This window comes from Pteropus medius, unplaced genomic scaffold (assembly GCF_902729225.1).
Source record: "Pteropus medius unplaced genomic scaffold, Ma_sr-lr_union100, whole genome shotgun sequence".
NCBI lineage: Eukaryota > Metazoa > Chordata > Mammalia > Chiroptera > Pteropodidae > Pteropus > Pteropus medius.
Genome location: NW_024344240.1, coordinates 12,491,000 through 12,512,045, shown reverse-complemented (window position 1 = coordinate 12,512,045; position 21,046 = coordinate 12,491,000).

Here is a 21,046-nt window from a genome sequence, read left to right as displayed (position 1 = left end):
TACCCTGGTCTTATTTGTGATGCTAAACACACCAAACAAGTTCATACATCAGACTCTTTGCCTAGATTATTATTCTATCGATTCATTGATGTCTGTCTTTTTCTAACCATTTGCTGAGAAATTTTCTCTGTTGTTCACAACAATATATCTTAGGCCCTCCTTGGTACATTACAGAAATTTATTTATATTATTTAAATAAATTGATTATTTAACATATAAATTGATTACACCATTTAAGAAGTAGATGAACAGTAAAAAGTGAACTTGAGAAAAAATTCCTGAGGAAAACAAATTTGACTGTCCTGGAAACTAAAAAGCTATGTTTCGATAAGAAATTAGTTAACTTTATTTAAAATATATCCAGTCTATTGACTACTCCAACCTCTATATGTTCAATTTGATTTTCTCTCCTACTTTTCTTCTGCCTAGTAAACAATTTACACTGGATATCTAACAGTACACAGAACTCAGCATATCTAAAATCTATCTCATCAACTTCCTCCTCAAGTCTGCTATTTTATACTTGCAGGTTAGATCCCCCAGGAATAAAATTTAAAGCAGAGATTTATTGATAGTAATCAATACACAATTTCTGCACACAGAGTTTGTGTGCAGAAGCTATTATGAAAGATCAACGTATATGGGGCTGTGAAGGAAGCAGGATTAGGCAAAGGAAACAATTACTATTGCCAGGAGTTGAGATTTTTATACCCTAACAATGTCTAGTAATTGGTACAGACTGTTCCTAGGAAGGAATAACGCAAATTTGGATAAAGTGATTCTCTTAAGTGTAGGGCATTCAGTTGCCAGGTTCAGCTGATACACCCTAAGCAGCTAGGGAAATGCTTCTGTCCTAAAAAGAGGAGGATATATGGGAGCATAACACTTATCTAAATTATATTATTGTCAAACTCCAGTACAAGATAAAAAGTAGCAGCCTGAAACAGAATTTATTTCATTTAAAAATCTTCGTGCTTTTATCGAAAAATATTTTAACAAGAATCTAGGATAAAAAGACTGACCTTTAGAGTATCAGTATTAACTAAGGGCCTCAGAAACTAAAGAGAGAGGCCAAGTGTGCTATATAGAAAATTAGAGAAACTTATTTTTGGTCTTAAGAAGGAAGAACAAAGAATTATAAGGGAAGAGCATTGCTGAGTAATTAAATCCTAAGATGATATGGAATTGGGGACCATATAAAATGAAGCAGCTTATTAAAATTTCTTATGAGAGGAAAATAATTGTAATTGTTGCTCTTTAAACTTCTATTTAAATCTATGTTATGTTGTTTGGACATAATTATCTCTTCTGTTCTTCCTACTTCCATTCCAATCCCCAATATAGTCTTCTACATTTAAATCCCTCCTAAAGGGTGTGTGTGTGTGTGTGTGTGTGTGTGTGTGTGTGTGAATTTTGTGTATGTTAGAACATAATGGAAGCAGAAATAACCGCTATATAATACTGAGATGATCATTAAATGGAGGAAATTCCTTGTTAGTAGCAGTTCTGAGCTAGAGCTGATGAAGAAAACTTACAGCCTGCTGGAACTTTATGAATGCAGAAAATAGGGCCTTGAAAATCCAAAATACCCATGTATTTAATTACTCCTCAAGACATCCTGCTTTGGTGCATATCTCCTTTGTGAGATTGTAAGCTGCGGAAAATTAGTCTGTCTTATTTAGATTTTATGATGGTTACATTGATTAGAGCAGGTCCTCTGGAGTATAGGTAGAAGATAACATTTTTTTTATCTCTGCCTCCCACTGTTCCCTATATTTAGTTGTTGGAGGTATATCTTCCCATCCTTGTAGTTGAAATCTAAGGCAGGGTTTAGGTTTAGTTATCCACTGCTTTATAACAAGTTGCCCCCAAACTTACTGGCTTAAAATAATGACATTTATTACTTCACCATTTCTCTGAGTCATGAATCCAGACATGGATTAGCTGAGCCTTCAAAGTCTTTCAAAAAGCTGTAATCATGATGTTGGCCAAGACAGTGGTCTGATCTGCAGACTTGACTACAAGCGTATACATTTCTATGCTCATTCTATTCATTGTTGGCAGGATTAATTTCCCTACAGTCTGTTGAATGGAAGACCTCCATTTCTTACAAGCTGTTGACAATAGGCTTCCCTCACTTTCTTGTTCATGGGCCTCTACAGCAGCTCTTAACATGGTGGCTGGTTTCTCAGGGTTGAGGTACAAAGAAAGAGAATAGAAGTAAGGGGAAAATTATAACTCAAGTTATTATTATGCTAATACAGCATCAGCCTCATGGACTTGGAAGTATTTTAATTGGGTTTTCTCTTTTGGAAAATTGAATGGATGTTGCCCATGACTTGAGAGCTGGCAGTCAGTTATCTATCTATACATGCCTTGATCAGAGCAAGTACATTCTACATCTTTCAGTTGTTCTGTCTTTGTTTAACTATTAAGTTTGTAGTGGTATCTCTAATGCCTTTCTACTGAGATTTTTTTATACCTTAAGGCAGTTTTCTTGGATCGTGTCCAAGACAAAACCATGCTCTTTTTTGGCGTAGCCCACATCTGGTCCTTGGTAAAAACAGATGCTTTATCCCAACAAGCTCTGGGAGGCTGGGCCACCCAAAGCAGCTACTTTTCTATCACTTGCTTGTCAAAACTGCTAGACATATCATCGCTCTCCCTCTAGATATCTCTATAGGGGTCAAATGCCATTGCTCTCTTCACAGGGCATTAATCAAGCTTACTGAGTTTTCTTAAAGCTTTACTTTCCCTCCTTTCTGGTGAGGGAAGTGGAACTTAGAGCACATTCTAGCTTTGTCAGTGAATCTTATTCTAGCTTCCAATTTCAGATACTTTTAGACTTTATGATGTGAGTGAATATAGAAAAGCATTAAAAACATTTTTATTCACCTTTTAAAAATACTTTCTAGTCTTGTTTCTTACTTTGGAATATGACGTTTGCTTTTTAATTCCATAAAGAGTGTCATATACATATATTTGCTCAATAAATATTTTTAAATAAATTAATATTATTATGCTGATTAACTCTCTAATCTTTTTAAGGATAGTTCAATTGGATAGATAATTTCTTGGGATAATTCACACACTCTATGCTTTATACACTATACATCAAGTGTCCAAAAATCTCACGAAGCACTTCTGTAGGCCAGTCTCCTCCAGAAGCAGACTCCTGAGTTGAGAATAAGTTCACAAATGATATATTGAGGAAGTGCTGGGAGGGAGAAACAGTAAGGAAATGTAAGAAACAGAACAGAAAGTAACAGAAAGGCAAGCAAAGATGAGATCTGAAGCTAAGTCATGCAGAGTGTAGCATGGGTCTAATCCTGTAGGAGAACTGCAGTGTAAATTTCACCTTGGAGTTGAACTGAGAGGTGAAGGAGCTGGGTCTTCCTTACAACTGTCACATGCCTGTTAGTCATTGCTTCAGGGCAGCTCCAGAAAGAAAAAAAAAAAAAATCTCAGGTACTGTCTGGCTTTCAGATATGTCAGAAAGTGGGCTTTAGTAGCCTGAGGGTTCTTTTCCTTAAACATATCCAAAATAGTAAAAGGTTACCCCAAAGGATCTGGGTGGAGTACCAAATTTGCAATGCAGATATCTTTTGATAGCATATGGGTATTATAACAGTTTTTCAGTTAAATCCTGTTATCAAATTTTTATGTTTAAAACTAACTGTCATACCAACTGTCACAAATAGTTCCTGGAAGGGATAATCAAAGAGTCTTAATAAGATTACTTATGACAAAAGTCTTTTTCTATAAATACAGTTGTTCCTTGAACAACATGAGATTGGACTGCTTGTGTCCACTTATTTGGGAATTTTGTTCAATAAATACCTGTACTGTTTTTGATCTGCTGTTGGGAGTCTGTAAATGTGGAAGGCCAACTATGTATTGATTACCACATCTTATTTATTTATTTGTTTGTTTGTTTGTTTGTTTATTATTATGGTGACATTGGTTAAAGAAATCCAGTAAGTTTCAGGTGTACAATTCAACAATAAGTCACACATATATATCTATATGACTTATTGTTGAATTGTACACCTGAAATTCAACAATAAGTCATATATATATATGTATATACATATACATATATATACACATTGCATTGCGTGTTCACTGCTCATAGTTAGATTTCTTTCTGTCACCACATATTTGATATTTGATCCTTTTTATCCCATCTACCTCCCCACAATCCTCTACTCTCTGGTAACCACCAGTCTATTGTCCATGTACATGAGTCTCTGTTTGTCCTATTTGTTGCTTTAGGTTTAAAGCAACATGTAAGTTATATCATGTGGTTTTATAAAATCAATTCTAAGGCAAGCTAGATTATTAATTGATGCTAATCATATTGAATTACCTTACAAAACACATTCTATCATCAATAAAGAGAAAATCTCATGATAAAAACATGCACGGCAAAAAGAAATTTGTCACTAATAGAAAGTAACTCAAAATATATCCTCTGTTACTTGTGAATGCATCATATATTTGTAAGAGATGCAGAAAAATGCTATCCGATTCTTTTATACCATAGGCTAGTCTTATAATCCCTTATTGTCTTTTAATATATCACTTGTTCTAACAAATATTACCAATAAACTCCTTTTAAAATTCAATAGAGTTTCAATTCTAATCTTCCTTGATTGTTCTTTGATTCTTAACTTAAAGATCTACTCCTTGAAGCTCTATAATCCCTTTGTCATACATTTTTTTCTGTTTCTTATTCATCTCATTTTATTTTTTTTCACACAACAATTCTACTAATGTGAGATGATTTGACAGTATACATTTTGTTTGGTATCAAACTGATCCCTATATAAGAACTATTAAATTATTTTTGAAGCACCACTATCTTCTCAAAATCTTGTGCTAAGACCTTGGAATTGTCAGCCTTTGTCTTATCGCTCTTTTTTAAATTGTTATTGTTTGTTATTTATTATCATTTTGCAATACAACACCGTATGAGTTATACATTCTCTTTATATTTCCCCCTTATTTTTCATACTCGTTTCAATAATCAAAACAAAACGAGAGTCATTATCAGTCCTAGATTATTACTGAAGCAAATGGCTTATTTAAAAAAATATATTGTTTGGGCAATTAGAGACAATGGTAAGAATGAGGCTTTGGTATTCTAATCCTCATTTAACCACGTATTTGCTATACAGATTTGTTTAAGTCATTTCTATTTAATGAGCATTAGTTTTCTAATTTATTATTAGAAAGGCGAGAAAGCTTATATAAATTTGTTAATATGTGTAAATGATTATGAATAATTGACAAAAGTTGGCTACTCTTATTAAAACTATCAATAGGTCTTGTTAGATCAGTGGGTCTGAATCAAGACCATTGGAGTTGGAATAATATGTTGGTAAAACTTCTCAGTTGATTTTCGTAATTCTATCACCTACTGTGAAACAATGGATTACATGTTTTATCAGCTCTCTTTTAGTTCCCAACTGCTTTGATCTATGATCCCATTAAAAGGAGAGGGAAAAAATATTTCTTCTCAATTTCTCCTGTCTCAGGGTGGAGAAACATCCAGTAATAAAACAATCTTTCTCTGTTCACTCATTCTTCCCCACAGTAGGAAGAATGTATTATCTGAATGGTAAATGGTGAACAGAAACTAGGAATGTATATTTCAGGTCTTTCCATTTTTTTTTTCTCTTCAGATCTGCCTGCTTATTAAGAACACATTAGCTGTTTTGCTTTTATAGATATTCTCTTTCTTGTGAAGAAAAGATAGTGATTGTCTAGTACTGCCTGTGTTTAGGGATATAGATAAGCCTGCTTAATTCAATGATACAATCATAGTGGTTGTAAACCTAAAGTGCATAATCCACAAGTTCTAAAATTTGATATTTTGACCTCCATACCTTTTATCTATCTCTCAGTTGCTTCAGAATACAGAATAAAATTTAATGTGTTATATATATTCAGGCCCTCAGTCTTCAAAATTTATCACTAAATGTATATGATAGATACTTTAACAGCTGATTAAAAGGAAATACACACATATACACATACATAGACACATATAAATGCATACATACACATCTATTTATCAATAAGCCTATGATTTATCTATTTAAAAAGTAAAATTAAAATGTAAAATAAGAAGCACTCTTCATTTGAAGTATCCAAAAGAGACAAAACAGGAGTTGAGAGCAACGAGTAGTACAGGATAATGCACTAGAGAGAAGGAGCAATTGCCAATATAGAATTCAATTATCATAATCAGAAATAAACAGTATAAGGACAAGCATGGATCTAAGAAGAACCAAATGTTTAAAGGCAAACAATATTATAAGAGAGAAAATCAAACATATCTCAAACACACTGAGATAGAGACAAGAGAGTACTTAGGAAAATGTACGGCATTAAATATATTTATTTTTAAATAAGAAAGAAAAAGATATTAGAAAAGAGTAATTGCTATACATAAAGCCAGAATTAATGAAATAGAGAAACAATTGTATAATTTATTAATTAAAATTTTCTATTTTACAAATATTACTGAATCAGTAAATCTATGATAATTGTGTTTAGAAAAGAGGAGAAAACATACACAAGCAAGATTGGAAACAAAAAACATATAACAAGATTAAAGGAAGAAAGATAAAAAAGTGAATACTGTGTTCACCTTCATGGAATAAACTTAACAACAGAGACAAAATGGTCAATTTTCTGGAAAAAATATACACTTCTAAAACTGGCTCAGAAACAAAGATAGTTCCTCAAGAGATCAATAACTGCAGTAGATATAAACAGACATTAAATTTTCTACCCATAAAAAGAGATAGTACCAAAGCAGTTTTACAGAAATTTTTAGCAAGCATTCAAAGAAAAAATTATTCTCATCTTTTATAAAATATTGTAGAAAAATATTTTAAAAGGTGGAGACCTACCCAACACAATTTACAAGGATTACAGAGTCTTGATATAAATTTTTCTAAAACAAAAAGAGTATTAATAAACAAACTGACCAACCAACCAACAAATAAATAAAACTATTGACCAATCTTACTTGTGAGTATGGATGCTCAAAATATAGAAATTAATTGCAAAAATAATTATATATGATCAAAAGGAACTAATATAGAAATACATAATTTTCATGTAAAATTTATTTCAGGATTACAAAGTTAATGTAAAGATAATAAATACTGAAATAAAATTACCACCATGCCAACTAGTTCGACTAGCAAAATTCAGGTTGATAATCAAACTCTTAAAACGCAGTAGAGTTCAGCTACCACCAAGCTGATGTAGCTTTCTCATCACTCCAGCATACCATACTTTTATTATCTTTTTCTTTGTATATTATGATGTGAAAAAGGTTGAAAGGACTTTTCTATGCCCTAGAAGTCTGATCAGAATTAAATTCATGCTCTTGTACTAGGGTAATCATTACCTTAGTGAGTTATTGGTACCTGTGAGGGTTTATTAAATCCCTCAATGTACTGGGCTGGATAAAAACTTGAGAACAGTCTTACTAAACTCTGTGCGTGCGTGCGTGTGTGTGTGTGTGTGTGTGTGTGTTGGGGACATACAAGAAGATATACCCTGCAAAATAAAGATATTGTGAACATATATTTACTTCTGCCTAAAAAAAAGAAAGAAAAAGAAAAGAAAGAAAGGAACAACACAACTTGCATAGAAAGAATAGAGCCAAAGAGCAAAGGTATCTTGATTCTCAGTACAGTTTCTCATGTACCACTCATGTCATATGTGGGATATATGTGGTCATGAGAGACAAAGTGTGTGAATATATATAGTTCAAGGAATCCATTATTCTCTGTTTCTTCACCTCTTACATTTAATTAATCAGGTACATATGACTGTAAATCACATAACACTCTGAAGGATATGTGACTAAAACTGATTTTCTGATGCAGCTACACGATTTCAAAACCTGTTACACATCATGCAACAATCTTTACAATGAGATATACGTGATTAGTCTAGGGTTTTCTTCACTCAGATAATCATTTATCTTGGATCTGACATAGTCTTCTAAAAATTATTTGAGTTAATTTTTCTTGCAAAAAGAATTTAATGACATCATCATAGGTCTCTGAGCATACTGTTCTGATTCTTGTCCTACATCTTTTCTTAAAAAGAAGTATATCTAGAAGTGAGATTGCTGGATGATATGGTAGTTGTATTTTAAGTTTTTGAGGAAACTTCATACTGTTTTCCCTATCATCAGCACTATATTGCATTACCAATAACAGTGTACAAGGGGTCTAATTTTTCCACATCCTCACCAACACTGGTTATTATCTTTTTTAAAATAATAACCACCCTAACTGGTATCTTACTGTGGTTTTGATTTTCATTTCTGTGGTGATTACTGATGTTAAGTACTTTTTCATATACCTGTTGGCCATTTGTAAGTCTTCTTTAGATAAAAAGTTGTTCAAGTTCTTTGTCTATTTTTATAAATTGTGTTATTAATTTATTTATGTTTTGCTATTGAGTTGCATGAGTTTTTTACATATTTTAGATATTAATCTCCTTATTAGATAGATGGCTTGCAAATACTATGTCCCATTATGTACACTGGATTTTCATCCTGTTGATTGCTTACTTTGCCATGCAGAAGTCTTTACTATGATGAAGTTCCTCTTTTCTATTTTTGGTTTAGCTGCTTGTGCCTTTGGTAAATACCCAAAAGATCCAAAATATAAATCATGAAGAGATATGTGCATTTTCATGTTCATTAGAGCGTTATTCGCAATAGCTAAGTTATGACAACAACCCAAATGTCTATCAATATATAAATAAAGAAAAGGTGGTATATACATACAATGAAATATTATTCAGTCTTAAAAGAAGAAAATGATTTTGTCATTTGTGACAAAATGGATGAATTTGAAAGTCATTATACTAAGCAAAAATACACCAGACAAAAAGCAAGTACTGCATAATTACACTCATATGGAGTATATAAAATAGTCATACTTATAGAAGGAGAGAATTGAATGATAATTTCAAGAAGTCGAAGGGCAGGAAAAATGAGAAGTTGCTAGATTGTTATAAAGTTTCAATTATGCAACATTAATTAGTCCTAGAGGTCTGCTGTACAGCGTAGTGCCTATAGTCAACTATATCATACTGTTCACTTAAAAATTTAAGAGGGTGGAAAACATGTTAAATATTATTACCACAAAAATAAAAATAAAACAAAAGGACATAGAAAACTTTTGAAGGTGATAGAGATGTATATTACCTTGATTGTGGTTATGATTTAATCTGGGCATGTAAATGGCCAAACTCATCAAATAGTATAAATTAAATACATGCAGTTTTAAGGCTCTTTTTAGAGTATTTCTAGGCTTAAAGCAAAATTGATAGGGAAGTACGGAGATTTCCCATATATCTTATCCCCCAAACATACATAGCTTCCTCTATTATCAGTATTTCCCAACAGAGTAGTACATTTATTATAATTGGTGAACTTATATTGGCACATCATAATCACCCAGGGTACATAGTTTACATTGGGGTTCACTCTTGGAGTTGTACATTTATGAGTTTGGACAAGTGTATAATGGCATTTATCTATTATTATAGTATGGCAAAGAACATTTTCAATGCCCTAAATAACCTTTGTGCTCTGCCTATTCATCTCTCCCCACTCTCTAATTCCTGGAGACCACTTATATTTTTGCTGTCTTCAATTTTGCATTTCAAAATATCACATAGTTAGAATCATACAGAATATAACATTTTCAGGATAAAAGAATGTCTTATTTCATTTAGAAATATGCATTTAATTCCTCCCATGTCTTTTCATGGCTTCATCAGTTATTATTTTTTAGCAGTGAGTAATATTCCATTCTCTGGATTTACCACAGTTTATTTATCCATTCACCTTCTAAAGGAAAGCTTAGTTGCTTTCAACTAAGAGAAGAAAATAATTTTGTAGATTATTTTCAATGAAGCTCATGGAAACATTATATGCTGATTTTCGTATAGACATAAGTTGTCAACTTCTTTGGGTAAATATCAAGAAACACAATTGCTGAATCAAATGGTAAGAGTATGTTTACTTTTGTAAAAACAAAACAAAACAAAACAAAACAAAACAAAACAAAAACACCAAACTTCCTTTCAGAGTGGTTGTACAGTTTTGCATTCCCACCATCAATGAATGAGAATTCCTGTTGTTTAACATCTTTACCAGCTTTTAGTGTTTGTGAATGTTCCAAGTATTGGCCATTCTAATAGATGTGTAGTGGTATCTCATTGCTGTTTTAAGATGCATTTCTGTGATGACATGTAATGTGGATCATCTTTTCATATGCTAATTTACCATCTGTATATTTTCTTGAGTTAGCTGTCTGTTAAGATCTTTGGCCCATTTTAAAATTAGGTTTTTGTTTTCTTATTGTTGACTTACAAGAGTCCTTTGTATATTTTATAAGATGTCTTTTTTGTGAATGATTTTTCTGAGTGTGTTGCTTGTCTTCTTAGTCTATTGATGTCTTTTGCAGAGTAGAAATTTTTATTTTAATAAAATCTAACTTACTAATCATCTCTTTCATGAATAGTGCTTTTGGTATTTTATCTAAAAAGTCATTACAACACCTAAGGTCATCTAGAATTTTTCCTTTAATGGTTTTATGATTTTGCACTTTATATTTAAGTCTATGATCTGATTTGAATTAATTTTTTTGAAGAGTATAAGGTCTATGTCTTGATCCATTGTTTAAATGTGGATGTCTATTTTTCCAGCATTATTTGTTGAAGATATATCTTTCTTCCATTGTGTGATATTTGGTCCTTGTCAAAATTTAGTTGACTATATTTATGTGAGTCTATATCTGGGCTCTCTATACTGTTCCATTGATCTATTTATCTGTTCTTTCACCAATACAACACTGTCTTGATTACTGTAGCTTTTTAATATGTCTTGAAGTAGAGTAGTGTCAGTTCTCTGATTTTCTAATTCTCCTTCAATATTACATGACTATTTTGAGTCTTTTACCTCTATATGCACTTCAGAATTTATTTGTTTAATCTACAAAATAACTAGCTGAGATTTAGAGCAGAACATGTTGAATCTATAGTTCATGTGAGAATAACTAATATCTTGACAATATCAAGTCTTTCTCTACATTTATTTAGTTCAGAGTTTTGTATTTTTCTCATATACATTTTGTACATATTTTATTAGATTTATAACTAAGTATATCATTTTTGAAGGTGTTGATATAAGTGATATTGTGTATTTATTTCAAATTCTTCTTATTCATTGCTGGCATATAGGAAGGTGATTGGCTTTTATATATTAACCTTGTATCCTACAGTCTTGCTATAAAAATTTTTGTTAGTTCTTTTGTATTTTCCACAGACAATATGTAATCTATGAACAAAGTTTTTCTTCTTCCTAATCTCTATACCATTTATCTCCTTTCTTATCTATTGCATTAGCTAGAACTTTCAGTACTACCTTGAAAAGAAATGGTGAGATATCCTTGCATTGTTCCTGATTTTGTGGGAAAACTTCAAGTTTCTCAACATTAAGTATGACATTGTGTAGAGTTTGTTTGTTTGTTTGTTTGTTTTTTGCAGATATTCTTTGCCAAGTGGAGGAAGTTTCCCACTGTTCTTAGTTTACTCAGAGTTTTTATCATGAATAGGTGTTAGAATTTGTCAAATCCTTTTTCTAACCATTGATAAGTTTATGTAATTTTTCATTTTTGATCTGTTGATGTGTGGATTACATTAATTGATTTTCAAATGTTAAACCAGCTTTTCATACCTGGAATAAATCCCATTTATCCATGGTGTATAATTATTTTTTACACATTGTTTGATTTAATTTGCTAATCTTTTTGAATATTTTTACATTTGTTTTTATGAAAGAAGATGTGGTACATATATATAATGGAATATTATTTGTCCATACAAAATAATTAAATCTTACCATTTGTGACAGCATAGATGGACTTAGAGGGTATTATGCTAAGTGAAATAAGTCAGCAAAGTAAGGCAAGTACCATAGGATCTCACTTACATGTGGAATCTAAAGAACAAAATAAGCAAACAAAACAAAAACAGACTCATACATACAGGAATAAACAAATGGTAAATAAAAATATCCAAATGGAAAATTAATCCTTAAAAATGTTCTTAACATCATTTGTCATTATGGAAATACCACATGAAACCACAATGAGATGATTCTTTAGAATGGCTAAAATTAAAAAGAATAGACGACACAAAAATTTGGCAAGGGTGTGGAACAATTAGAATTTTTATACATGGCTCTTTAGGATATAAAATGTCTGAAACTTTGTATTTAAAATTTTCTATTTATTTATGAGCATTCATAATGAGCTTTTGTTAAAATATTAAGGCATGGTGACTCAAGCTAACTTGGAAATTGTTAGAATTGTAAGTCACAATCCCTTTTGAAAATTACAGGAAAGGGTATATATTTTAAGTTTAATGGGCAAAGATAATGATTGTCTTTTAAATATACATATCATCATATATACTGAATGGACTATCAAATATTTTCTCTTTTGTTTTGCTTAAAACACATCATGTCTTCCTATTGCTAATTCAATAAAATCCAAGCTTCTTATGAGCTCCTTCAAAGCTCTGCTAGGACTAGACCCGCCCACTCTCCCACTTTGCTCTATTTACATTGTCCTCTGTCATGTGGTAGAACATATTAAGCTCTTTCTTGTATCAGAGCCTACATGCTTTTAACTCTATCTTTAATGGTTTCCCTTCAGTTTTTTCAGGACTATTTCTTATCATTTTTAGTTGACAAATAATATTTTCCTGACCACCTCACATTCTCAATTGTTTAATCTCTCTCATTAGACTATTATCATTCCTTCAGAGAACATCTGATATATTATCACTATTTTGTTTTTGTTTTTGTTCACTTGTTTTGTGTTTGTTTCTTCCACTAGACTGAATTCCATTCTCCTTACAGGATATTGTATTTACCGTTATTTCCCTAGGACTTAGCATGTGCAAAGCACATATTGAGAGTATCAATATAGATTTTTAAAGTATAGAAATAAATTAATATAATTTATTATCATTAATAATGTGATTCAGTATAAATAGTTTCTTTATTCTTTAAAGCAATTTTATTTCAAAAAAATTTATTTCATTACCTGTATATTAAGCATAGGTATTTGGTTGGTGCTGTGGGAATAATAAAGATTAATTTAATGTGCAGCAGACACTTCCAACCTGAATCTATAATGTATGTCTAGAAGGTCATGGTGAGCCATCAGGATTGGCTTTGTACAAAGAATATAGACAATTCTTGTGGGAAAGAATAGAGTAGTAGAACTGGCATTAAGTAAGAAATCATCAACTACACATGCTTAGAGAAAAACAAAGCCTCAGTCGTCAAAAGGAAAGAATTCATAATAAAGCTTTCTCAGGGGTCAGTTTCCTTTCTTCAGATGGGATAAAGTTTGATGTATCTCTAAACTTGTTCTAAGCCCAATACCATGAACTCATATCTGAACTCAAGGAAGAGAAAGATAGGTGTAACAAGTTAAAAGCAATGCAGCTATTTTCAGACAAACTTCTGTGAGATGTTGGAATCAGAAAGTAGATTACTTTGGGAACAACAGGAGAGAATGGCATCGAGATTGGGGAAGGTAGAGGCAGCCTTTGTGCTTGGGCCCAGTGCAGGCTCAGGTACTGAGGGACACAGCAGGTGGTTGAATAAAGCTATACATCTGTCTGGATAATCTGACCATCAGTAGAAGATGAGAACTTGAAGTACTTAAGATACTCATTAGACAACCCCTTTGGGTTCCAAAAGTAAGAAAGAAGACTTTGAGAGAAACTACTGTTTGTAATACTTGATGGAAAAAGAAAAATTTGCTTATGATATGACTTAAAGTTTTACTTCCAGGCCGGGATGACCCAAGGTTACACATAGCCCTTTGTTTTACAGACTAATTTATCTACCAGTTATATTATAAAGTTTTTAAGCTCAAATATAGGTTTCTGAAGATCTGTAAAAGGTACTAGCCTTACTACTTCCTTTAAGGGTGTTTAGAAAAAGTAAATGTAAAAGAAAAGTGTGGAAATAAGGCATTACTTGAAAATTTAAAAGATGAATTATTACCATAAAAGGATGTGGAGAAGTACTTTGGAGAAGCAAATTTTTTAAAAGAATTCAAATAAAAGACTACTATAAACGATTAACATTTGCATCAAAAAAAAAAAAAAGAGAGAAGAAAAAAAATTGAATAATTGGCTTATTGGACCCCTTGTAGCTGCCAGAACTTTTACAAAAGTGAAAGGAATCATCTCCTTACATAGGCACTTCACTAAGCAGAATCAGCAAAGATAACTTAGAAATGCACTGATGTTTAGTTTGAAAAGAGAATAAAGAAAATAGTATAATATAGAAAACACTCACTATTTAAGAAATTTAAATTATAACACATATTTTATTTATTTTTTTACCTTTATTAATTGATACATTGCCTAACCAATAAAGTTCTTAAATTGTCTCAGTGTTTTTTGCTTTATAAACTTTCAACTTGCAGGGAATTATAAAAGTATAAGGTTATTAACATTAATTAATACTTACTTATTATATTTTATTAAAGTAATAAAGTTACTTCATAATACAAATTGGACATGACAAATTTTTAAAAAGTGTTTCTAATTTTTTAATAAATACATACACATACAAGTAAAATTAAGTTCATCATCTGCAGTATAAATCCTTGTATTCACTTAACATTTTTATAACTTCTATACTTCTCAACAGTCTTTAGAGTTTAAATTAGGTGGCATTCTAGAAAAAAAATGAAAAATGTTCTTTCTCTATCACAATATTTAAGTAACTTTATTAATTACAATTTTTTTTCAGTATTAGGGATTTCTGGATTCAGTATTTTGTTTTCTTTTGATCAGGAGGTGTTAGACTTTATTGCCTGAAGTGGTACCATTTGTTCTCTGTGAAATATGGTTAGCCTCACCTTACTTTTTTATTAAGTGTATATTTATAACCTTTAGAAGCAAATGTACTCTATCCACATGGCTAGCGTTTATTGTTTTATGTTCTGCACGCAAAGCTGCTTTTCTTAATAATAAGAAACAGCTGTTGTAAGCACAACAATGAATGCAAAGGGTCATACATGCTTAAATTAGATACAAGGGGAGCCAAGCAAGGCTAAACTCTTTAATTCTGTCTCACTCTTCCATGATTGATGCACTCTAAAAAGAGCAGTTATATACTGTGTTGAGATTTAACAGATGCTAAAAGGAGCCCGTTCCAGTGTACATTTGTTAGGCAGCTGTGTTTTACACCAGCAGTGATTACAATGGGGAATCAGTGTTTCCATGACAGTATGACTGACGGAACTTACATACAGCAAAACTAAGGTAAAATAATGGAAAATATCAGAGCGGTCCACAAATGCAATCAATCATTTCTATAGTACACATACACACACACACACACAGATATCATTACATTGGTTTGCTTTTAATATTTTATATATCATTCATTAAATCCAAAGCTCAATTCATTGCACAAATGATAGCTGAGTTTCTGAGTTATGTAGGGTAGTGGTTACAAGGCATATGGAACTATGTATATTTTGAGAAAAAATAGAAATAAACTTAGAATTTATGGCATATGGTACATAAGAATAGCCAAAAACTTTACTTCTATTTTAACCTCTATTTTCATGAATTTAAAAGTCATCTTTTGATTATGTATTTCATATTTTAAACTTTAAAAGTTCATATTAAAAATCTGGTCATTTCTGATACCTATATCTACTCAGAAAGGAGGCAAAAATTACATATAAAATAATGTCTACAGTGGATTTATACACTATGTTTTCAAAGGATTTACAGTTAAAATATAGGGGTTTTTCATCTTTTGGCTATTATGAATAATGCTGCAATGAACATAAGAGTGCACATAATTCTTCAAGATCTTTTCAGTTTTTTTGGATAAATACCCAGAAGTAGGATTGCTGAATTATATGGTAGTTTTATTTTTAACTTCTGAGGAATCTTCATACTGTTTTCTATAGTAGTTGCAACATTTTATATTCCCACCAACAGTGCACGAGTGTTCTAATTTCTTCGCATTCTCACCACCATTCATTATTTTCTGGAGTGTTTTGATAATGCTTATTTTATTTTAATCGGGCTATGGTGATATCTCATTGTAATTTAAATTTGCATTTCTCTGATGATTACTGATGTTGAGCATCTTTTTATATAACTGTTGTCTATTCATATGTCAACCTAAGCTTCCATTGACAGATAAATGAATAAATATAATGTGATACATACTTACAATGAAATATTTTTCAGCTTTAAAAAAGAAGGAAACCCTGTCATATGTACAACATGGATATATCTTAAGGATATTATGCTAAGTGAAATAAGCCAGTCAAATAAGCCAGAATGAATATATTTACATGAGGTATCTCAAGTGATCAAATTCATAGAAGCAGAAAGTGGAATGGCTGTTGCCAGAGGCTTAAGATGATAGGGGAACATGAAAGTTGCTGTTTAATGGGTATAGGATTTCCATCAAGCAATGTGGAAAAGTTCTAGAAATATACTGTATAACAATGTTCATATAGTTAATATGGTATCACTGACTTAAAATTTGATAAAAGAGTTTTCATGTTATATGGTTTTTTACCAAAAATAGAAATAGGAAAATATTATAGTTTCATACATATTTTCTTTCACATAGATACATATTAGCATGTAGTTCTTTAGTTTTATAAAATATTTTTCAAGTGTGTATTTCATAAGAAGTATTAGTCTGCTTGGGTTGCCACAATAAATTACCGCAGACCAGGTGGTTTAAATAAGAGACATTTGTTTTTTCACAGTTCTGGAGGATTTAAGTTCATGATCAAGGTTCTGGCCAATTTAGTTTCTGATGATAGCTCTCTTCCTGCCTTTTGTCCCAAAAGTCCCAGAGGCATAGTCAATTTTCTTCAATCTTTTTCTTTCTATCTGTTCTCTAAAGTTAATAAGTTTAAATAATCTATCTTCAAATTCACTCTTTTTTTCTCTTATCTCAGTTCTTTTGACAAGCCCATCAAAGATTTTTATTTTCTATTAGATAGTGTATTTTTCCATTATAGAACTTCTAATAAATTTGTTTTAGTTTTCTATTCTCTGATGGGATTACCAAATATTTTCTTATATCCATCCTGTCCTTTAATTTTTACATACTTTCAATAGCTGACTTAAAAGTTCTTATTAGCTACTTATACATCTGAGTTATCTTGGTATCAGCTTACGTTTACTAATTTTTCTTGATTATCATATTTTATTGCTTCTATGCATGTCTAGTAATTTTTGTACTGTCTGCTTGACACTATATATATATTAAATTGTAGGCTATTAGGATTATGTTCCCATTATTTAAGGTTATTAAATTTTTATGCTGACATACCTATTCATTTATATTAGAAGGATTTTCTACATTTATTTCCTTCATCAAAGAATTATTTTACTCCCAGGTATAGTCGTAGTTCGGTCAATAAAACAATAAATACCCTAGGTAGTTTAAGTAGAGGGTGACTCAATGGAAATAATTATTTGCTTATAAACTGTTGGGATGACTAGAGGAGGAAAGGTCAAAAAAAACTTTCATCTTTAATTATAGTTTTTAGAGAATCAGGAGGATCCCACAGCTCCTCAAGCAAAAGATTTACCCAGTTATTAAAAGACAAAGTTAGGCTTTTTATGGGATTGTTGCAAAGCTTTTCAAACTCATGTGTTCATGTTCTGTTTCTGAAGAAAGACTAATATTTTCCAAATATCAAATGAGTGGCTGGCTATCTTGGAAATTGGCATTGGAACACTGCTGGAAAAAAATATTTTGAAAACAGTAGTTATCATGATTCTAGATTCTGTCCTACATATCATCTCTCATAATCCTCAAAATATTGTACTGAGTTTTCCCCATCACTATCTCATTGCATCCACATTGATTTTTGATTTTGTTCTTTTCTTTCTGTTTCATTGGTCTGTGCTTTTTATTCTGTTGATTATTATTGCTTCTTGAAAAATATTGTATTTTTGCTCTCTAAGATATTGTTCTCCTTTTAGGGTACTCTTTTTAATTTATTGCTTTTTCTCCCTGAAGTTCCTCTATCTACCTATTGAGATATATTCTCCTTAAGTGTTAGAACTTAGTCTGAAACAGAAAAGTCATATAAAAGTTTATGTGGTAAGAAAATTTTAAGGAAAGAAATCAATTATCTTAGTTAACATAACAACTACCATGTAAGGAAAGATTGCTATTTTATCACTTTTATAATCCAGGGCCACACAGTTACTTGTACATAGAAAGGGTTCGATAAACATATATTGCATGATTCATGAATTAAGAAATTGAAGAATCAAGGAAAATCGAGGTAAACAGCTGTGACAAACTATCTTTGGAATGAAGGCTGCTCTTCCTTATGTATTAATACTATGAATTGAAACCAACCTCTAAAACAACTACTACTCAAGTCTTTCTCTTCTCTTAGTAAGTACAGATGATAAATTTGGGTATAGGAGCAGTGAAAACTTTCTACATCTCAAGGAATTATTAATAGTTTAATGAAGTATTGAATTATATTTTTTTCAGTTGGTCCTTTATTATTCTAGAATTTGATGATAAAGCTCAATAGTAGGATATCGAATCTCAACTGTAAATAAAACAATAACAATAATAACAATAAAAGAGTCAAAAAAATAATTTGGTAGAAAAATGAAAAATATGTCTTTAACAAATGGTGCTGGAACAACAGGATAGCTCTATGGAAATAAAGAAAGTCAATCTCCCTCCTCATCGTATACCATATCTTAGAAAATAATTGTGTGATAAATTATGAATCTAAACATAAGAGTTAGAACAGTAAAACTTAGTGAATACAACAATGGAGTAAATTTTTGAGACTTTGGGTGAGGCAAAGATTTCTTAGGGGACACAGAAAGCATAAACTAGGTATTTGTTTGAAAGTTAGGTTTTATCAGGATTAAATTTGGGGCTCATCAGAAAATGAAAGAAAAGAAATATCACCAAAAAAATAAATAAGCTGTTTACATACTGGAGAAAATATTTGAAACATTTATATCTGGGGAAAAAAAAAACTTACCAAAAATAAGTAAGTAACACCTGCACCCAATAATATAAACACAAATAAACCAATTTTTAAAAATTAAAAACATAAATATTTTTCAAAATAATATATACAAGTAGTCAAGTAGCATAAGTATTGAACATCATTAGAGACATACCAACTAAAACTATACTAAAAAAACTATAAAAGTTAAAATGAAAAAATTAGCAACACCAAATATTAGAGAAGAGCAGGGGTTAACTGGAACTCTGATACATTTTTGTCTGTACTATAAAATGATACAAACACGTTGGAAAACAGTATAGCAATTTCTTCAAAGAAATTAAACATCTATCTACACTACTACACAGTGATTTCAGTCCTATATATTTAACCAAGATAAATGAGACTATATGTTCATAGGACAGTTTATATATTAATATTTATAATGACCTTTATTCATAATATCCAAAACCTAGAAGCTATCCAGATTTCTATAAACAGGAATATACAAAGTGTTTTATATTTATACAATGGTCTACAACACAGCAACTAAAAGGAACAAACTTCTTGATACATGTAATGATGTGGATAGATCTCAAAAATATTGGGCTGAGTAACAGAAGCCAAATATTGAAAAGAAAGTACTCTATGATTTCATTTATCAGAAAACATATAATAGGTTATAAGTCCCTCCTATACTGATGAATGATAGGCTTATAAAAAGGCATTGGTTATTGGACCTTATCTTTAAATTCTACCTATTACACTAATCTATGGTAATAGATATCAGATCAATGGTTTTTCTGGAATGGGGAATTGACTGGGAAGAGACACAAGGAAACTCACTGAGATAATGGAACTGTATCCTTAGTAATTTTAAAACTGATGGAGCAGTACACTTACTATCTGAGCATTTCTATGTACATAAATTATACCCATATAAAAATAAATAATAAACTGATTTATTCACATGCAAATATATGATTTAAAATGTACTAAAAATTTAACATACATAATGTATTATAATTTTCACAACTCTATTTTTTATTCCCATTTTTTAATTCTTTTTATTCCCATTTTACAGTTTAAAGTTCCAATATATTAAGTAATGTGATTATGGTCTCATGATTAATAAATAAGAGCCATCATTCTTTTTTTTTAGATTTGTCTAATGCAGAAGCCAGGAGCTCTTTCTCTGGATTTTATATTGGTAGATAACTTTTTTTTTTTCCAGAAATTCCAGGTATTCTAATTATTATGTTGAATCTGATGATGGTGAATGAAAATATATTGTTTTTTAACAAACTAGTTTGATTGATACATAAAGGGAAAGATACAGTTATGGAACAGATAAAGTTGTAGGGGATACTGAATTGACAGAGCTATATTTTTTCCTTATCAATATTCCAGGTAATCTATTCTTGCTCTCATAATTCAAAAAATTTAGTTTCTTACTAAAGGAATTATTTTTATATGGATGGTTTATCAGTTACACAAGGCTACCTGAACATGCACATGCATATTTATAAATTTGACAAGTACAGCAAGCAACTTCTATAAGTTTTTGTTTGCTCTAAGTCAAAGTTTTAAACACTAATTGTTGCCTACTGAGAGCGTAAAAAAGTGTCCAAGATTTGACATTAGCTATATCAGCCTTGCTCACCAGGATGGCTACTGCATATCCAGAAGATTCAGGCAACTTTTACTAATATTAAATTAAGGCTACTTTCTATATTAATCCTTATAGTTAATAAGCAAGACAATCTTATGTGTTTATGAGAATTAGATCTAGGTTTTGCAAGAAAAGACACTATTATCAAAGAACACCATTAAGGAATTAACACCATTAGGGCTCAGCAGCATTCTGCCAGCCTTGAGAGGACATTTGTCATGGATGCAATATAGTCCTCTTCATAATACTT